The 20,642-nt window shown below is 32.7% G+C and overlaps 1 long non-coding RNA gene across 1 annotated transcript in view; it reads left to right on the top strand.

Annotated features, from left to right (window-relative positions):
* Positions 1–1,888: 1,888 nt before the first annotated feature.
* The window catches only part of LOC147804343 (uncharacterized), a 60,834-nt gene continuing 42,080 nt past the window's right edge, over positions 1,889–20,642 (top strand). The window contains exon 1 of the long non-coding RNA XR_015429420.1: positions 1,889–2,550. This is a non-coding gene — a long non-coding RNA (uncharacterized LOC147804343). The remainder of the gene's footprint in view (positions 2,551–20,642) is intronic.

The raw sequence follows: 20,642 nt of genomic DNA, 5'->3' as shown, positions 1-20,642 counted from the left end.
AAATAAGTAAAAATTAAAAAAACATAGAAAAATAAGTATCTAAAGCAGAGTATCAAAGTATTTTTTTATTTGTATTTAAGAAGAAAAATATATTTATTATCTTTTTAAATATAATACTTTGTTTCATTGAAAAATTGTTTCGCTTAGTTAAAAAATATTAATAATAAAATATATTTTAAGAAAAAATTATAATAATAAATCAGCTTATTTCTAAATGTTCTAAAACAAATCTTGTTCTTGCCGGTGTTTTGTTCTAAATTTCAGTAAGGTATTCTTGGCGAATTAAAAAAATAAATATCGCTTTGTTTTCTTTAACGCCAATATTACCCACTATGTTTTTCTCCTACCTCGTGCGCTCAACGAACGTAAAGAGAAATCTAGTTTCCATGACAACGGTTAGTATTAATTTGAGGTGAATAATTCGCATTGAAAATTTCACAACAGAAGCACTTTAGAATGTATAGCCAAAATTCGTGCAATTATGTGACATTACAAACGAAAATGAGCAAAATAGAACTTGAAAATCAAAACAAAAGCATAGATATTGATAAAAAGTTTTAATCCTAACAGAAAGCACATATGAATTTTTTTGTTCGGTAGAATGAAATAAAAACACGAACCTAGAGAAAATTTTCACCGGCAGTAAATTTGGCGGAAAGCTATGCTCCTTTAGCCAAATAAATTGTAAATGCACTTTCTGTGCACATAAAATCGTTGTATTTCCTTATTTACTGAAAAAGAGCTAATATAGATTTTAAAATATTTAATTATTCATACAACGAATACGGTTTCCTAGAAGAAATTTGAAGCTAACACTTTCAGAACAGACAGCAAAATTTTTAAAGTTGATATTAAAGAAATGAACTGTAATTAATGCAAATAATTAAGAAAAGTTTACTTACTTTCAAAAGAAATTGACAATTTCAAAGACACCTTGCATGAGATGATATCAAGATTCAACAACAAAATCGTCCATCTTGTCAACAACTACAAAATAAGTCATCGGTCACTTGCCTGTCATAGGACGAAAATTTGGTGCAATCGATTGCGCCGTAAACGCATTTCTTGATCATATTTTCCAATTTATGGTGCAACCTAGATAAAAAAAAATTTGATTTATCCTATTTATGGTGCAATTAGCAAACTTTGCACCAAGTATTGGATAAACATTAACCGAGATCTTTTACAGTGTACACATATTTATTTAATAGTGGAACTAGGATCTACTAAATAATACAGACTGCAGATTAATTAGTAAATTAATAATTATATAATTATGAAAATAGTCAACATTTTGTAAACAGGGCAAGATAAGTGAGCTATATGTGACCCGAATTATTTATTGTGTAATAAAATTCCACCCGGACAGACATACACGAAGGCAAGTTTATATAAACGTGGTAAAATAGGAAAATCTTACTAACCAATGCGCCAAAATAAAAAAGATGATATAATTTTGCGCTTATCTCGCCAAATAAATTAAACAGTGCGCAAAAAAGTTAACTACTCAAATATAATGTGTGGCCAAGTGATTGGATTTTCATTCACTATTACTCAATCTTATTAGTTCCAGAACCTAACTTTAAATTTGCTTATCAATTAGTGATGACTAAGGCCCGGATTTTGATGACATTTGCATTTTTTTGCATTTTTTGCATTTTTGGATATTTTTTCTCCTTTAGAGCATTTTTTGAGATTTATAGGGCATTTTCTTTAAATTTTGGGGCGTATTTTGCATTTTAACGCCTTTTTTAAATTTTTTGTTAATTTTTTTCTAATTTTTTATTATTACACTGGCTTCTACTAATGAAGAAAATCTCTAGGATATTAAAAGGTGAAGCAACATCTTTTCAAATTGAAGAAGAATTGTCAGTAAGTGTGACCGTCATTTTCAAGTACGCACCAATAACATCAGTAGACGTTGAAAGAAGCTTCTCCTGGTATGAAAAATTGCTTTCAGACAAGAAACGCTCGTTTACATTTCAAAATATTAAAAAAAATTTAATAATCCACTCTAATTCTGATATTTAGTAATATTATGAGATGGAAGTTGTTATATTCATTTAAGTTTCTATACAAAATGAAAATGTTTTGGAGTCAATATATTTTCCTTTTTTTTTTGTTATTTTAGGATATAAAACATATTTTTCAAACTTTAATGAACATAGAACATATTGGATAAAATGATCTCTGAAGCTATAAATTTACAACCAGGAAGTGTAGTTTTTTTGGGAACTGAAACTTTTAAGTCATGTGACTCTCATCGCATGTTTTTCAAGGTCTAAATATTAATTCAATACTAATGTTATATTTTTATGTTTTATTACTCTTTGATTTTCAGTTCTCACTTTCTCTTTGTGTATCGTCAACTGAGGGAGGATTCTTATCCTTCCTCACTGCTTGTAAAAATGTTTTGTGAAAATGCATCATTAAATTTCTATATCGCTTAAAAGGATGATTCTTCAATGATGCTAGTTTGACTCATTCACAAATTAATCAATTTCAAAGAACTTATTTTCAGCCATTCATCGAACTCATCGCCTTTACAAGGTAAGATTTACTACCTTTTTCCTATCAAGATTATGAGACTGAAAGTATAAAATAAACATAGTGTGCAAAAATTATAAGTATATTATTTGAAAAAAAATATAAGCTATTTTAAGCTATATTGAATTTAAATAAAAATAACAAAATAAGAATGCATGAATTTATATTACACGTACTATATATTATATATTAGAATAAATTGATTATAGCACACTTATTAAATAGCAATATATAAGAAAATAACTCTATATATTTGCTCAGAAATATAAATATAAAAATAAATATATAAAAATGAAAGTAGTGTGATAAGTAAAACTGTTTACATTTTCTTAATTAGTGAATGAGTTTATAAAATATAAATATTGGCTGAAATTCTAAACATAAGCAATTATTATTTTATAAAATTAAAAATGGCATTATCAAGAGACTCTCAATTGATAGAAAAACTAAATCAACACAATTATAGTCATTGGAGTTTTAAAATGTCAATGCTTCTCATAAAAGAGGAATTGTATGAAATTGTAACAGATACACCTCCAAATCCCATTACAGCAGATTGGGGTAAAAAAGATAAAAAGGCCCGCGCACTAATAAACTTGTGTATAGATGATAATCAAATAGTTCACGTCCGTGAAAAAGAAACGGCTAAAGAAACATGGGATACATTAAAATTAATACACGAAAGAAGCAACTTATCTAGCAAATTATTTTTGTTAAGAAAACTTTACAATACGAAATTAGAGGAAAGGGGAAATATGATAACTCACATTACTAAAATTTTAGAGATAGTAAACAAACTTAAAGCAATAGATGAAAAAATTAGCGATTCTCATTTATCAGCGATTTTACTATGCTCAGTACCACAAAGCTATGACACACTCATAACAGCATTAGAAGCTGGACCCGAAGCGGAATTAAATTCCGAGTTTATAAGAAGTAAGCTAGTTGACGAATATAATAGAAGAATAGAAAATAACTATGCGTCGGAAAATCCAAACAAAGCATTTCAAATCAACAGAAAATATAATAATAATTATAAGAGGGAAAGTAATAAATATTGCACACATTGCAAGCTTAGAAATCATAATAATGCTGATTATTGGCATTTGAAAAAAATTCTTGGCTAAAGCCAAAACAACACCCAACCAAAAGAAACTCAACCTCCTTATGTAAAAATACTAGAGGTGAAGTAGAAAATAAAATGAGCAATATTGTTGTTCAGAGAAAAGTAGGAAGTAGAAAATAAAATGAGCAATTTAACTTTCTTAACCTCGAAATCAGAGAAAGAAAACTGGATCATTGACTCTGGTAGTTCATCACATATTTCTAACAATCAGGAATCATTTATTAAAATAACTGACACAAACAAAAGTGAAGTCACCATAGCAAATGGGAACACACTGATGTCATACGACTCGGGAGAAGTTGAAATTATCACTAAGACATCAAACCATAAAATAAATAAAATAACACTAAAAAATGTTCTCTATGTACCAGACATTGAGACTAATCTTTTGTCAGTTACCAAAGCAACAGAAAACGGATGCACTGTTGTCCACGCCCTCATTGGCGAAATTGTAGTGCGCCAAGCGTAGCTTTCTAGCGTTCTTTTCTCATTCAATAAAAAATTACCAAACGTTACAGTCCATTTGACTCTATTAGCTCCGACATCTTTGGTCCTAGCGACCAGGAGCGGAACCAGCTCAATATGAGCACAATTAACTCAATAACTAGTCTTAATCGCCAACGTGGGGCAATTAAAACAAAAATGAACAAAATCCAAAAATTTTTGGAAGAACATTCAACGCAGCAGGATGCAAACGCCGCTGCCATCATTCTCAAAAAGAAATTGAAAGTAGCTATGGAACTGCAAGCATCGATATCAGAACTGATTAAAGGATATACGCTACTTCCGGAAGAAATTGATCTAAAAGACAATCTAGATGTTGCTCAAGATATAGAAGATGAAATCGAAGAGATAGAGGTAAAAATCAACATTTTACTCTCTAAAATTGATTTTAATAAACCTAATGAAACGGAATCAAATGCTTTATGTACCAACATATATAAAATTCCTGATTTACCATTACCTTTCTTTTCCGGAAAATATGAAGAATTTCAAAATTTTAAAATTCAATTTAATTCTATTATTGGAAATAATAAAGAGTTGAGCGACACGCAACGATTGTGCTATCTTAAAAGCTGCCTCAAAGGCGAAGCAAAACGCCTTGAGTCAGCCCAAGATACATTTGAATCTTTATGGTCTTCACTTGAAGATAGATACGAAAACAAACGAGCAGTTATCGATTGCCATGTTAATAAATTATTAAATTTTTCAAGAGTCCCTGACTCTCCTAATCAGCTCATGCAATTAATCGATAACACTAAATGTAATTTACGAGCGTTAAACTTGCTTGAATTTAAATCAAATGAACTATCAGATACATTGATTATGCACATTTTATTCCAAAAACTCGATCCAGAAGTTAGAAAAAGTTTTGAAATGAAATTGTCGAAAAACGAAATACCCAAACTAGACAATTTTCTAAGTTTTTTGGAAGAACGTTCTAGAATTATGCAAGGTCTTAAAATTAAAGAGGAAAGAAAGAAGCCCCATTTTAGTTCAAGGCCAAATACAGAGAAAATGTATTTAATTAAATCGAAATTGAATAACCCATGCTTATTAGGTTGTAGGGAAAGCCATAAACTTTATAAATGCGATAAATTCAAACGAATGAGTGTAAATCAGCGAATTGAAATAGTAAAAACTCATAATTTGTGTTTTTCATGCTTAAATAAGCACTTTCCTAATCCTTGCATGTCAAAATACACTTGCTTTTGTAAAAGCAAAGATCATCATTCTTTACTTCATGAAAATATGAGAAATGAGTCATTTACATTTGATACAGCAGTAGAAGAGAAAAGGGAGACAGACATCTTGTCACCCCTCTCCCCTCCTTTCACTCCTTCGAACACTTTGTTTACGAATAAAAACGAAAATGCTAATTGCGTGATTTTAAACACGGCGGTTGTTTATATTAAAGATAGGCAGGGAATATTTAGACCATTAATAGCCACTTTAGATAGCTGTTCAAGTTCAAATTTAATAAGCAGTAGAGCTGCTAATTTATTGGGTTTAAAGAAACAAAAAACAAATGTACCGATTTCTGGTGTTAATGACTCGTGCATTACAGCTAAATCATTTGTTCGTACCGAGTTAACAAATGAAGAAAATAATAAATTTTATTATTTAGACTTGTTAATAGTTCCAAAAATTGCGGTTCTTCCACCCACATTTGTAAACATATCGAATTTAAGTTTATCTGAAAAAATAAAACTTGCCGATAATAATTGGAATAAACCAAAACGAATTGATGCTCTTTTAGGAGCAGAATTATTCTTCGAACTATTGGGTACGAATAAAATTAAAATTAAAGATTCCCAATTAATATTAATTGAAACGTTTTTTGGTCATGTTGTATCGGGAGTAGCTAACAACTTAAATTCTAATTTAGAGAAAATTAACGATTCGTGTTTTTTACTTGTTGAAACCGAAAATCTTGATAAGGCGTTAACTTCCTTTTGGGAAAATGAAGATGTAAACGAAACAAAAACTCCCGTCAGTTCAGAATTAAATTATTGCAACGAACTTTTTGAAAACTCGTTTTATCGAAAAACTAATGGGAAATATGTAGTTCAGATGCCATTTAGGAAGGATATTAGTGAAAACAACATACCGTTGGGAGATTCAAAACAAATTGCTGAAAAAAGACTTAATCAATTATGGAAACGTTTGTCAAGTAATCCTGCAATGAAAGAATTGTATGTTTCGTTTTTAAAGGAATATGAACTTTTGAACCATATGGAAAGGATAGCAGACAATTCTGATTTTGATGACAGTTATGGATATTTTCTTCCTAATCATGGTGTCTTAAAACCAGATAGCAAAACTACTAAACTTAGAGTAGTGTTTGATGCAAGCGCCAAAACTACAAATGGCTGTTCCTTGAATGATTTGTTATGCAAGGGAGGAGTGATACAAGATGAACTGTTCTCTATTATGCTTCGATTTAGAAAACACATCTATGCCTTCACCGCAGATATTGAGAAAATGTTTAGACAAATCGAAATACTGCCTTCACAAACCAAATTTCTAAAAATACTCTGGAAAAATCACGAAAGTGAGCCTACTGAATCCTACAGACTTAAAACCGTTACGTATGGCACAGCATGTGCTCCTTACTTGGCACAGAAGACTCTTCAACAATTAGCAAAGGATGAAGAGAAGGATTTTCCTTTGGCATCGAAAGTTGTTATGGGAGAATTTTACATGGATGATTGCCTAACCGGTACTTCTAATTTAAATGAATGTATTAAGCTTCAGCAAGATTTAACAGAACTACTTAGAAGGGGAGGAATGAAATTACACAAATGGTGTACTAGCTTTGATTCACAAGACACAGAATTGGGAGACTTTTCGTTTGATCGTGACAGTAATGCAACAGTGAAGACTTTAGGGATGCGATGGAATAATAAAAGGGATACATTTCTCTACAAAGTTGCAGTTACGGAAAAATCAGATGTTACTAAGAAAGATGCTTTATCTCAAATTGCCCGTTTGTATGATCCTCTTGGTCTACTTGGTCCAGTCATCAGCAAAGCGAAGATTTTTATGCAACGGCTTTGGTTGCACAAGCTAGACTGGAACGAAAGGTTACCATCCCCTATTGCCCAAGAGTGGACTTTGTTCATTAAAACGCTTCATAGTATAGAAACTATTCAAGTACCTCGTTGTGTTTTGAAGGAGACATTTTCCAAACTTATTCTGCATGGTTTTGCAGATGCCTCAGAAAAAGCATTTGGAGCGGTAATTTACTTACAGACAGTTGCAGATCCTGATGAATCTTTCAGCCAGCTTCTTTGCAGCAAGTCGCGTGTAGCACCAATCAAGACTATGACTATTCCTAGATTGGAACTGTCTGCGTGTCTACTTCTTTCAAAACTTGTGAAAAAGGTCGTAGAGGCTATGAAACTTAAATTTGATCATATCAAACTCTGGTCAGATTCAACTATTGCGCTAGCGTGGATCAATACTTCGCCTCACCTTTTAAAAACATTTGTGAGTAATAGAGTCTCACAAATCCAACAACTTACGTCTAATTGTGATTGGGGACACGTACCTTCAGAAATGAACCCAGCAGATATCATTTCCAGAGGCTCAGACGCTACAACCCTTGGATCCAATAAACTGTGGTGGACAGGTCCCGATTTTCTAAATAAAGAAAATTTTCAAGTTGAAACTCATTTCAGTGATGAACTCTTTTCTACCGAGCTGAAACCTATAGCGACTTCACTAATGACTATAAAAAATGACTCTTTTATTGATAAATGCCTAAGTGTTACAAATAATTTTCTGAAACTAATAAGAATTTTAGCCTTTATTTTTAGGTTTCTTTCAAATTGTAGAAATGTTAATAAATTTAGGGGTCCTCTCAAAGTAGAAGAATTAGATAAAGCCAGAAATGTTATTATAAAACAGGTGCAAGGTGAGTACTTTGTTGCAGACATCTCAGCCTTAAAAAAAGGTAAGCCTGTTCCTGTAAATAGTAAATTGAAATTTTTGAATCCATTTTTAGATCAGAATGGTTTGCTCAGAGTTGGTGGTCGGTTGACCAATTCTAATTTGAATTATAATTCTGTTCATCAAATAATATTACCACCTGGTCATAAATTTTCTAAGATTATTTTTTCTTACTTTCATTTGAGAGATTTGCATGTTGGTCCTCAAGGACTATTAAATACGGTAAGACAAATTTTTTGGCCAATTAGTGGCAGAAAATTAGCTCGTCAAGTTGTGCATGATTGTGTGCAGTGTTTTAAAATAAGGCCAATAGTCTCTTCTCAAATAATGGGTGATCTCCCTCCTGAGAGGGTGGTTCCTAGCCCACCCTTTTCGAAAGCAGGACTTGACCTGTGTGGTCCATTTTGGATTAAATATCATAACCAGAGAAAGGGGTTATATAACAAAGTATATGTAGCTATTTTCATATGCATGGTCACTAAAGCTGTACATTTTGAATTATTGTCTGATTTAACAACTAGTGCTTTAATAGCTACACTTAAACGGTTTTTTGCCCGCCGAGGTAAAAGTTGTACTATATCTTGTGACAATGCGTCCAATTTTGTTGGCGCTTCGGCTGAGATAAGCAAATTCTTAAAGTCTCTAAATGCTAAAAAAGATAATTTATCTGGTTTCCTTTCATCGGAGCAAGTACTGTGGAAATTTCTACCCCCTCGTTCACCAAATTTTGGTGGATTATGGGAGAGAGGAGTCGGACAATTCAAGTATCACCTTAAAAGAACCATTGGTTCTACGAAATTACCAATGGAAGAATTTCTTACTATAACTATTCAAATAGAAGGTATACTTAATTCTCGTCCTCTCTCTCCTATGTCATCTGATCCAGAAAATTATGAAATTTTAACTCCTGGACATTTTTTAATTGGAAGAGCAATTAATGCACTTCCTGAGCAAAATTTGATTGATTTTAAAGAAAATTTGCTTAACCGATGGCAGAAAACTCAAAAAATTGTTCAAACAATATGGAAAAATTGGTGTAACTCTTATCTCAGTCATTTACAACAAAGATCAAAATGGTTGTTTCAAAAACAAAATGTAAAACCAGGTATGATGGTTCTGGTAAAAGAAAGCAATTTACCTATATGTAAATGGGTTATAGGACGAATTTCTGAAATTATCACCGGTAAGGATGATAATGTCCGTGTGGTTTTCGTACGCACACCTCATGGAATTTTCAAAAGAAGCATTTCAAATATTGCTGTATTACCAATTGTTAACAATACTTAAATTTATATGTTGAATTCAAAATGTGAAAAAATAATTGTATTAATATTGCTTAAATTTGTATTTTGATTGTTGTTATTTTTATGATTATTGAAACATTCAAATGTCAGAATATTTCAATGGGGGCCGGGATGTCCACGCCCTCATTGGCGAAATTGTAATGCGCCAAGCGTAGCTTTCTAGCGTTCTTTTCTCATTCAATAAAAAATTACCAAACGTTACAGTCCATTTGACTCTATTAGCTCCGACAACTGTAATATTTAGCGAAAACAAATGCATGATAATTCATGATCAGGAGGTTTATTTAGAGGGAATAAAAAGAAATAATTTGTACGAAGTGATATTAAATAACGAAACAAATCAAGAGTAAGCTAAATTAACCAACATTTGTGATAACAAAAATTGTATTGAAATTTGTCATAGAAGACTGGGGTACAAGAATTATAATTCGATCGAAAAATTGAAATTAAATGATTTAGCTACCGGAATTGACTTAAGTCGATGCAAACACAATAATGCAAGTGAAAATTGCGTACAAAGTAAACTCACAGACAATCCGTATCCTAAATCAACTCAAAACAGAGCTACTAAATGTCTCGAACTTATACACAGTGATATCTGCGGTTCAATGAAAACTTAGACGGTAGGAGGTGTCGGAGCTAATAGAGTCAAGTGGACTGTAACGTTTGCTAATTTTTTATTGAATGAGAAAAGAATGTTAGAAAGCTACGCTTGGCGCATTACAATCTCGCCAATGAGGGCGCGGACATCCCGGCCCCCATTGAAATATTCTGACATTTGAATGTTTCAATAATCATAAAAATAACAATAATAATAGAAATAATAATAAAAATATAAATTTAAGCAATATTAATACAATTATTTTTTCACATTTTGAATTCAACATATAAATTTAAGTATTGTTAACAATTGGTAATACAGCAATATTTGAAATGCTTCTTTTGAAAATTCCATGAGGTGTGCGTACGAAAACCACACGGACATTATCATCCTTACCGGTGATAATTTCAGAAATTCGTCCTATAACCCATTTACATATAGGTAAATTGCTTTCTTTTACCAGAACCATCATACCTGGTTTTACATTTTGTTTTTGAAACAACCATTTTGATCTTTGTTGTAAATGACTGAGATAAGAGTTACACCAATTTTTCCAAATTGTTTGAACAATTTTTTGAGTTTTCTGCCATCGGTTAAGCAAATTTTCTTTAAAATCAATCAAATTTTGCTCAGGAAGTGCATTAATTGCTCTTCCAATTAAAAAATGTCCAGGAGTTAAAATTTCATAATTTTCTGGATCAGATGACATAGGAGAAAGAGGACGGGAATTAAGAATACCTTTTATTTGAATAGTTATAGTTAAAAATTCTTCAATTGTTAATTTCGTAGAACCAATGGTTCTTTTAAGGTGATATTTGAATTGTCCGACTCCTCTCTCCCATAATCCGCCAAAATTTGGTGAACGAGGGGGTAGAAATTTCCACAGTACTTGCTCCGATGAAAGGAAACCAGATAAATTATCTTTTTTAGCATTTAAAGACTTTAAGAATTTGCTTATCTCCGCCGAAGCGCCAACAAAATTGGACGCATTGTCACAAGATATAGTACAACTTTTACCTCTGCGGGCAAAAAACCGTTTAAGTGTAGCTATTAAAGCACTAGCTGTTAAGTCAGACAATAATTCAAAATGTACAGCTTTAGTGACCATGCATATGAAAATAGCTACATATACTTTGTTATATAACCCCTTTCTCTGGTTACGATATTTAATCCAAAATGGACCACACAGGTCAAGTCCTGCGTTCGAAAAGGGTGGGCTAGGAACCACCCTCTCAGGAGGGAGATCACCCATTATTTGAGAAGAGACTGTTGGCCTTATTTTAAAACACTGCACACAATCATGCACAACTTGACGAGCTAATTTTCTGATAATTGGCCAAAAAATTTGTCTTACCGTATTTAATAGTCCTTGAGGACCAACATGCAAATCTCTAAAATGAAAATAAGAAAAAATAATCTTAGAAAGTTTATGACCAGGTGGTAATATTATTTGATGAACAGAATTATAATTCAAATTAGAATTGGTCAACCGACCACCAACTCTAAGCAAACCATCCTGATCTAAAAAGGGATTCAAAAATTTCAATTTACTATTTACAGGAACAGGCTTACCTTTTTTTAAGGCTGAGATATCTGCAACAAAGTACTCACCTTGCACCTGTTTTATAATAACATTTCTGGCTTTATCTAATTCTTTTACATTGAGAGGACTCCTAAATTTATTCACATTTCTACAATTTGAAAGAAACCTAAAAATGAAAGCTAAAATTCTTATTAGTTTCATGTAATTATTTGAAAGATTTAAAAAGTCATCAATAAAGTCATTGTTGGTGATTGAAGTCAGTAGCAGAACTGGTTTCAGTTCTTTCTGAAAAGGTTCACAATCAGGAATTAAATCTAGTTCAGGTTCATTGTTTTTAATTATGTTCTCACTCAGGAACACAGGGCCTTTCCACCAAAGTTTATTGGTAGAAAAAACAAAGGCATCTTGACCTCTAGACAAGGCATCTGCCGGGTTAAATTCTGATGCAATGTGTTTCCAGAGAAAGTCCTTGGACAGTTCTTGTATCTGTACCACTCGATTGCTGACGAAAGTCTTAAGAAGATGGGGTGAGGTCTTGATCCAAGCTAATGCGATCGTGGAATCGGAGTACAAGATGACTTGATCGAATTTAAATTTTAGAGATGAAATAACTCGATGCACGAGTTGACACAATAGTAAGCAAGCTGAAAGTTCAAGTCTGGGGATACTTATGGTCTTAATAGGAGCCACTCTGCTTTTGCTGCAAATTAGCTGACTGGAAGGCACATTGGAATTGGAAACAGTTTGTATGTAGATGCAGGCACCGTAGGCCTTTTCACTGGCGTCTGCAAAGCCATGAAGTCGAATAATCGTTAGTTCCAGGATCATAATGCATCTTGGGATATGCAAAGTTTCTATGTAAGAAAGAGATCGTAAAAATTTGTCCCATTTTTGATAGACGTGAGGTGGAATCATTTCGTTCCATTCACATTTTAAAAGCCACAATTGCTGCATGAATATTTTAGCACTGCAGATAACAGGACCAAGTAGGCCCAATGGGTCGAAGATTTTAGCAATTTGGCTTAGCACTTCACGCTTAGTGTAATTCGAGCTTAAAACCGTTGTGACATTGAAGTGAAAAGTATCCTTTCTACTATTCCACAGTATTCCCAGAGTTTTTATGGTAGTATCTGCACAATCTTGTTTGAAGGGAAACGATTGAGATGATTCCGTTGAAGTATGAATGGCATTACAACGCCATTTATGTAATTTCATTTGACCCTTTTGAAGGAGCTTAGTTAGTTGTTGTCTTAGTTCATTAAATTCCTCAATACTGCTTGACCCCGAAAGGCAGTCATCCATATAGAAATCCTCCATTAGAACCTTAGAGGCAATAGGAAAATCCTTTTCTTCATCGGTTGCAATTTGATGTAGAACTCTTGTAGCAAGATAGGGACTGGATGCACAACCATAAGTAACGGTTTTCAAATTGTACACCTTGAGAGGTTCCTCCCTCCCCTCTTTCCACAAAATTTTTTGATATTTAGTTTGCAACGGATTTATTTCGATTTGCCGAAACATTTTATTTATATCGGCCGTAAATGCGAAAATATGCTTTCGAAAACGAACCATAATTGTAAAAAGATCGTCCTGTAGGATTCCGCCTTTACATAAAAAATCATTTAAGGACATTCCATTCGTAGTTTTACAACTCCCATCAAAAACAACCCTTAATTTAGTTGAAGTGCTGGACGGCCGCAATACACCATGATGGGGTAAAAAATATCCTTCATCCGGAATTGAATCATCGCAAATTTCTTCCATGTGACCTAAAGATTCGTACTCGCGAATAAAACTAATGTACAATTCTTTTAATTTAGGATCACGATCCAAGCGATTCCATAATTGTTTTAATCTCTTAGACGCAATTTGTTTTGAATCACCTAATGAAATATTAGCTGAATATTGTTGTTTAATCGGCAATTCAACCACGTATCTACCATCTGTTTTTCGGTAGTGAGTATTTAAAAAATGCTCATTACAATAGTTTAATTCGTCATCAACCATTGGTTTATTTTCGTTTACGTGTTCTATTTCCCAAAAGGAAGTTAACGCCTTATCAAGATTTTCGGTTTCAGCAAGTAAAAAACACGAATCGTTAATTTTCTCTAAATTAGAATTAAAGTTGTTCGCAACTCCCGATACAACATGACCAAAAAACGTTTCAATTAATATTAATTGGGAATCTTTAATTTTAATTTTATTCGTACCCAATAGTTCGAAGAATAATTCTGCTCCTAAAAGAGCATCAATTCGTTTTGGTTTATTCCAATTATTATCGGCAAGTTTTATTCTTTCAGATAAACTTAAATTCGATATGTTTACAAATGTGGGGGGAAGAACCGCAATTTTTGGAACTATTAACATGTTTACAAATGTGGGGGGAAGAACCGCAATTTTTGGAACTATTAACAAGTCTAAATAATAAGATTTATTATTTTCTTCATTTGTTAACTCGGTACGAACAAATGATTTAGCTGTAATGCACGAGTCATTAACACCAGAAATCGGAACATTTGTTTTTTGTTTCTTTAAACCCAATAAATTAGCAGCTCTACTGCTTATTAAATTCGAACTTGAACAGCTATCTAAAGTGGCTATTAATGGTCTAAATATGCCCTGCCCATCTTTAATATAAACAACCGCCGTATTTAAAATCACGCAATTAGCATTTTCGTTTTTATTCGTAAACAAAGTGTTCGAAGGAATGAAAGGAGGGGAAAGGGGTGACAAGATGTCTGTCTCCCTTTTCTCTTCTACTGCTGTATCGAATGTAAATGACTCATTTCTCATATTTTCATGAAGTAAAGAATGATGATCTTTGCTTTTACAAAAACAAGTGTATTTAGACATGCAAGGATTAGGAAAGTGCTTATTTAAGCATGAAAAACACAAATTATGAGTTTTTACTATTTCAATTCGCTGATTTACACTCATTCGTTTGAATTTATCGCATTTATAAAGTTTATGACTTTCCCTACAACCTAATAAACATGGGTTATTCACTTTCGATTTAATTAAATACATTTTCTCTGTATTTGGCCTTGAACTAAAATGGGGCTTCTTTCTTTCCTCTTTAATATTAAGACCTTGCATAATTCTAGAACGTTCTTCCAAAAAACTTAGAAAATTGTCTAGTTTGGGTATTTCGTTTTTCGACAATTTCATTTCAAAACTTTTTCTAACTTCTGGATCGAGTTTTTGGAATAAAATGTGCATTATCAATGTATCTGATAGCTCATTTGATTTAAATTCAAGCAAGTTTAATGCTCGTAAATTACATTTAGTGTTATCGATTAATTTCATGAACTGATTAGGAGCGTCAGGGACTCTTGAAAAATTTAATAATTTATTAACATGGCAATCGATAACTGCTCGTTTGTTCTCGTATCTATCTTCAAGGGAAGACCATAAAGATTCAAATGTATCTTGGGCTGACTCAAGGCGTTTTGCTTCGCCTTTGAGGCAGCTTTTAAGATAGCACAGTCGTTGTGTGTCGCTCAACTCTTTATTATTTCCAATAATAGAATTAAATTGAATTTTAAAATTTTGAAATTCTTCATATTTTCCGGAAAAGAAAGGTAGGGGTAAATCCGGAATTTTATATATATTGGGACATGAAGCATTTGATTCCGTTTCATTAGGTTTATTATTATCAATTTTAGAGAGTAAAATATTAATCTTTACCTCTATTTCTTCGATTTCATCTTCTATGTCTTGAGCAACATCTAGATTATCTTTCAGATCAATTTCTTCCGGAAGTAGCGTATATCCTTTTATCAGTTCTGATATCGATGCTTGTAGTTCCATTGCTACTTTCAGTTTCTTTTTGAGAATGATGGCAGCGGCGCTTGCATCCTGCTGCGTTGAATGTTCTTCCAAAAATTTTTGGATTTTGTTTATTTTTGTTTTAATTGCCCCACGTTGGCGATTAAGATTTGTTATTGAGTTAATTGTGCTCATATTGAGGCTAGTTCTGCTCCAGGTCGCTAGGACCAAAGATGTCGGAGCTAATAGAGTCAAGTGGACTGTAACGTTTGCTAATTTTTTATTGAATGAGAAAAGAATGTTAGAAAGCTACGCTTGGCGCATTACAATCTCGCCAATGAGGGCGCGGACAGGAGGAAAATCATATTTTTTAACCTTTATTGATGACTATAGTAGATATACATTTGTTTACCTTTTGTCGAAAAAATCCGAAGCACTAACTAAAATCAAACAATACATAGCCATGGTGGGAAATAAATTTGGCAAAATACCCGAAAATTCAAGAACTGATAATGGTGGGGAATACCTCAACAAAGAAACAGAAAACTATTTAAGAGAAATGGGGATTAACCATCAACTAACAGTGCCATATTCACTCAGTCAAAATGGCGTTGCAGAAAGAAAGAATAGATCTTTAATTGAAATGGTTAGAGCCTTACTAACTCAGGCAAACCTTCCACATCATTTCGGGGGAGAGGCATTGCACACAGCAAACTACCTGCAAAGCAGACTAGAGACAAAAGCAACCAAGCTTACATCGTATCAACTATGGACAAATAAAAAACCGGATTTATCTCACATTAAAGTATTTGGCTGTAAAGCTTACACCTACATTGACAAGACCAAACGTACAAAACTTGATAACAAAGCAAAAGCAGGGATATTCGTTGGATACGATTACAGATGCAGAGGTTACAGAATACATCATGAAGGAAAACATATAACAATTGCACGCACAGTTAAATTCTTAGAGAATGAATTTCCATATTCTAAAAGCAATAACGAGCAAACATCTCTTAAAAATGAAACTCATGATCAAGAATCCATTGAGGAAATACACAATGAAGATAAAAATAATATAATTGAAATAGAAATTGGAAATCAGTTAGAAGAAGTTGATACATCAAGTGGCGCAAACACCAATCAATTTCGCAGATTAGACAGAACTAACAAGGGAGTACCTCCAGACAGATTCTCGTACATCTTGCAAGAAAAGACAACGAACGAACCCTCAAATTGGAAAGATGTAGAAAATATGGAAAATATAAAAGAAAAACAGAACTGGTTAAGAGCTACTGAAGAGGAGATTAAGTCCCTAAGACAGAATAAAACCTGGACACTCGTCGAACCTCCAGAAGATAAAAGAATAATAGGAAGTCGATGGACATTTAAAAGAAAATACAACAACAAAGGAAAAATCGAAACATATAAAGCCCGTCTCGTAGCGAAGGGATTCTCACAAAAATTTGGAGAAGATTTTTATGAAGCTTATGCGCCAGTAGTATCTTACACTACCATAAGAGCTTTCTTAGTCAAAGCTGGACACGAAAAGTTAACTGTAAACCATCTCGATGAAAAAAACCGCGTTTTTGCACGGTGAACTCGAAAAAGATGTTTATATGAGACAACCAGAAGGTTACGTAATTTCAGGGCAAGAAATGAAAGTATGCAAACTTAACAAAGCTATTTACGGTCTCAAGCAAGCAGCTAGAGCATGGAATATAAAAATAGCCAACTCTTTGAAAGATCTAGGCTTTACTCAAAGTGAATCCGAACAATGTCTTTTCAAGCATAAGAAGGAAAATGAATCAATTTACATTATAGTCTACGTGGATGATATACTGATAGCCGGAAATGAAGACAAAATAAATAAAATAGTAGACAAATTAAAGGAAGAGTATGAAATGAAAAATTTGGGAGAACCAAGTTACTATCTTGAAATCAACATAAGAAAAGCAAAAAAAGGACTCTATACTATCAATCAAGAATTGAAAATAAACGAACTGGTGAGGAAACTAAATCTTCAAGAAGCAAAGCCTTGCAATACTCCAATTGAACCAGGCTACATAAAGACAGATGTTGAAGAAAATCTTCTTCCTACAAACTCGAAATACAGACAAGCATTAGGATCATTACTCTACATTGCTACAATTAGTCGACCAGACATATGTGCAGCAGTAAACCAATTGAGTCATCGAAGCGAAAATCCAAGAAAGATGGACTGGGAACAAGTTAAAAGAACAGTAAGATATCTAAATACAACAAAAAACTTTGAACTATTTCTAGATATCAATTGTACACCAACACTAACAGTATATGCAGATGCTGATTGGGGTGGTGATCGAAGAGATCGAAAATCAACCACAGGAAATCTATTTCTACTTGGGTTAGCACCAATACAGTGGTATACTAAGAAACAGACAAGCGTAGCTCCACCATCAGCTGAAGCTGAATATATCTCAGCAGCTCAAGCCACTCAAGAAACTTTATGGATTATAAAACTTCTGAAGGAATTGGAATTAACTCAAATATTACCTATCACTCTGTTTGAAGACAATCAATCTACAATAAAGATGATTGAATCACCTAAATACACAAGTCGCACCAAGCACATCGATATTAAACTGCACTGTGTGCGAAACCTCCAACAGAATGGAACCATAAAGCTCGAAAAGCTCGAACCTCCTACGAAAGTCATGACAGCCGACATACTCACCAAACCTTTACCCAGGCCTGACTTCCAAAAGCATAGAATGAAACTAAACTTGCAACCTGATACAGACTCAGAGATCAAGGGGGGATGTTGGATAAAATGATCTCTGAAGCTATAAATTTACAACCAGGAAGTGTTGTTTTTTGGGAACTGAAACTTTTAAATCATGTGACTCTCATCGCATGTTTCTCAAGGTCTAAATATTAATTCAATACTTATGTTATATTTTTATGCTGTATTACTCTTTGATTTTCAGTTCTCACTTTCTCTTTGTGTATCGTCAACTGAGGGAGAATTCTTATCCTTCCTCACTGCTTGTAAAAATATTTTGTCAAAATGCATCATTAAATTTCTATATTGCTTAAAAGGATGATTCTTCAATGATGCTAGTTTAACTCATTCACAAATTAATCAATTTCAAAGAACTTATTTTCAGCCATTCATCGTACTCATCGCCTTTACAAGGTAAGATTTACAACCTATTTCCTATCATTCACAAGAATCACTGGATCAGAGGTCAACATATATGGTAGTACTTTAACTTTCGTTACTTGTACCGCCGGAACAAGTAAAAAGTACGTACTTTTACTTGTACTTCGTTACTTTTTAAATTTAGTACTTTTACTTGTACTTTCGTTACTTTTTAGAGAAAAAGTACAAGTATATGTAACGGAAATGTCCAATGAAATCGTTACTTTTTCTAAAACTCGGTAAGCTTTCTAAAAAAAAAAAGATTAAATTAAAAATAAATGCTTATGTTTTTTTTAATTTATAAAATTAATGTGCAATATATATGTATTCACTGCTAACTTCGAGTTTAAATACCTTGACCTTTGAAAATTGTCACTCCTGAAAGGGAAAAGACGGCTCTTTTGAACTGCGAAAGGTTTCGCGATGTGAAATCGCAGTACGATTTATTGTTTGCTGCAGGTCTGGTACCTTGCATCAAATTTAATTGGTCGGAAGAATAAGCTAGGGAGGAGGCTACAAAAAAAATTGGAAAGAATTGTCCAAGCTGAACACCCTGCTATAACTAATAACGTAACAGAAAAAAAACCCAGGGAATTTAAATTTTCTAAACCTGAAAACATCATGCCAATCACCAGCGACAGAAGAATTTATGGCATACATGAGCTCAAATGTCGAAACGGAAAGCATATCAATTTTGAATCGATATCCGATCGCAAAAAAATTATATGTGAAATATAATACTACAGTACCTTCTAGTGCTCCCGTGGAGCGCTTATTCATCGTGGCTAAGCACGTTCTGAGAAATTCTCGCAGCAGACTCAGTGACACCACTTTCGAAATGCAATTATTTTGCAAAATGAATAAAAATATTAATTAGCAAGTTATTTTCAGTCATTTTCGAGTTTTATGCATTTATTCCATACATTTTAAATAAAAAATGTTGGATTTTGTTATTACGTATTTCAATTTTCGTTTGAACTCACTAATAATACATTTTTGTCTTAATGCATTTTTTACTAAATACGTTTTTACCTAGTACATTTTTTACTATTTGATTTTACTATTATATTTGATTTTAAAATTATACTATACGATTATATTATAAAATTATATTATAATATTCGTCCGAATTTCAAAATAAATTAATGTCCACAACTTTCAAAATTAAAAATAATTAAATAAATAACAACAATTTTGCAAAAACATTAAAGAGCATAAGAATAATATTCAATAAAATTATAGGTTACTTTGAATCTTCGATTTCCTAGAAATGCACTTTTGAATCGTTACTTATTTTGTTTAGTACTTGTACTTTTGCTTGTACTCTTTACTCGTTACTTTTTAAAATAGGAACTTTTTACTCATTACTTTTTTTTAAAAATACTTGTACTTTTACTCGTTACTTTTTAAAAGTAACGTTGCCATATTTGATCATAAACCAATAAAATTGGGTCTGCTGTTCAACTTCGGTTATAAAATAAACCTTATGTTTCACACAGCTATCGCTATTGTATTTCTGCGATCTTGAAGGGAAAAAAAATCTCAGTAGATTTTAATAAAAAACTCCTCATGGGGAATATGAAATGGATTGGCTCTGAATCCCCTTTTGTACGCGAAAAAGGAGGAAGTGTTAAGGCGTGCGGCATTCTGATTGTCCACAAAGTGTTATGACATTCTGTTTGGCCATGTCACTAGAAATGAAATCTTAAAGAATAACAAACAGTTGTGAAAAAAATATACCCCAGAGGATTTTATTTACTTATATTATAATACAATACATTCAAATATACAATACAATATAATACCATCAATACTATACAATATTTACATTACATATGCGTTTCCTTTGTTTGTTTGTTTGTTTGTTTTCTGCTGATAAATCCAATGTTGTTTCTGGATTAAATGGATACTGTCTTTTCCTACAGTGTTTCACAACTACTCGTAAATCTAATGCCTTCAAAGATTCCGAAAAATTGCTTAAAAAGTATCAGATGTATCCCATTCTTGATCCTCCTTTGGTGCAATGAGTGAAAAATCCACGTTAAAACACACGCCTTGGGGCTCTTGAGATTCAACCAGCACTTAAGACATATCAAAGACTATTGATTCAACCA

Source organism: Parasteatoda tepidariorum, chromosome 9 (genome assembly GCF_982258835.1).
Source record: "Parasteatoda tepidariorum strain Cologne lab strain chromosome 9, Ptep-v5.0, whole genome shotgun sequence".
Classification (NCBI taxonomy): Eukaryota; Metazoa; Arthropoda; class Arachnida; order Araneae; family Theridiidae; genus Parasteatoda; species Parasteatoda tepidariorum.
This window is presented reverse-complemented; position numbering and strand designations above follow the sequence as displayed.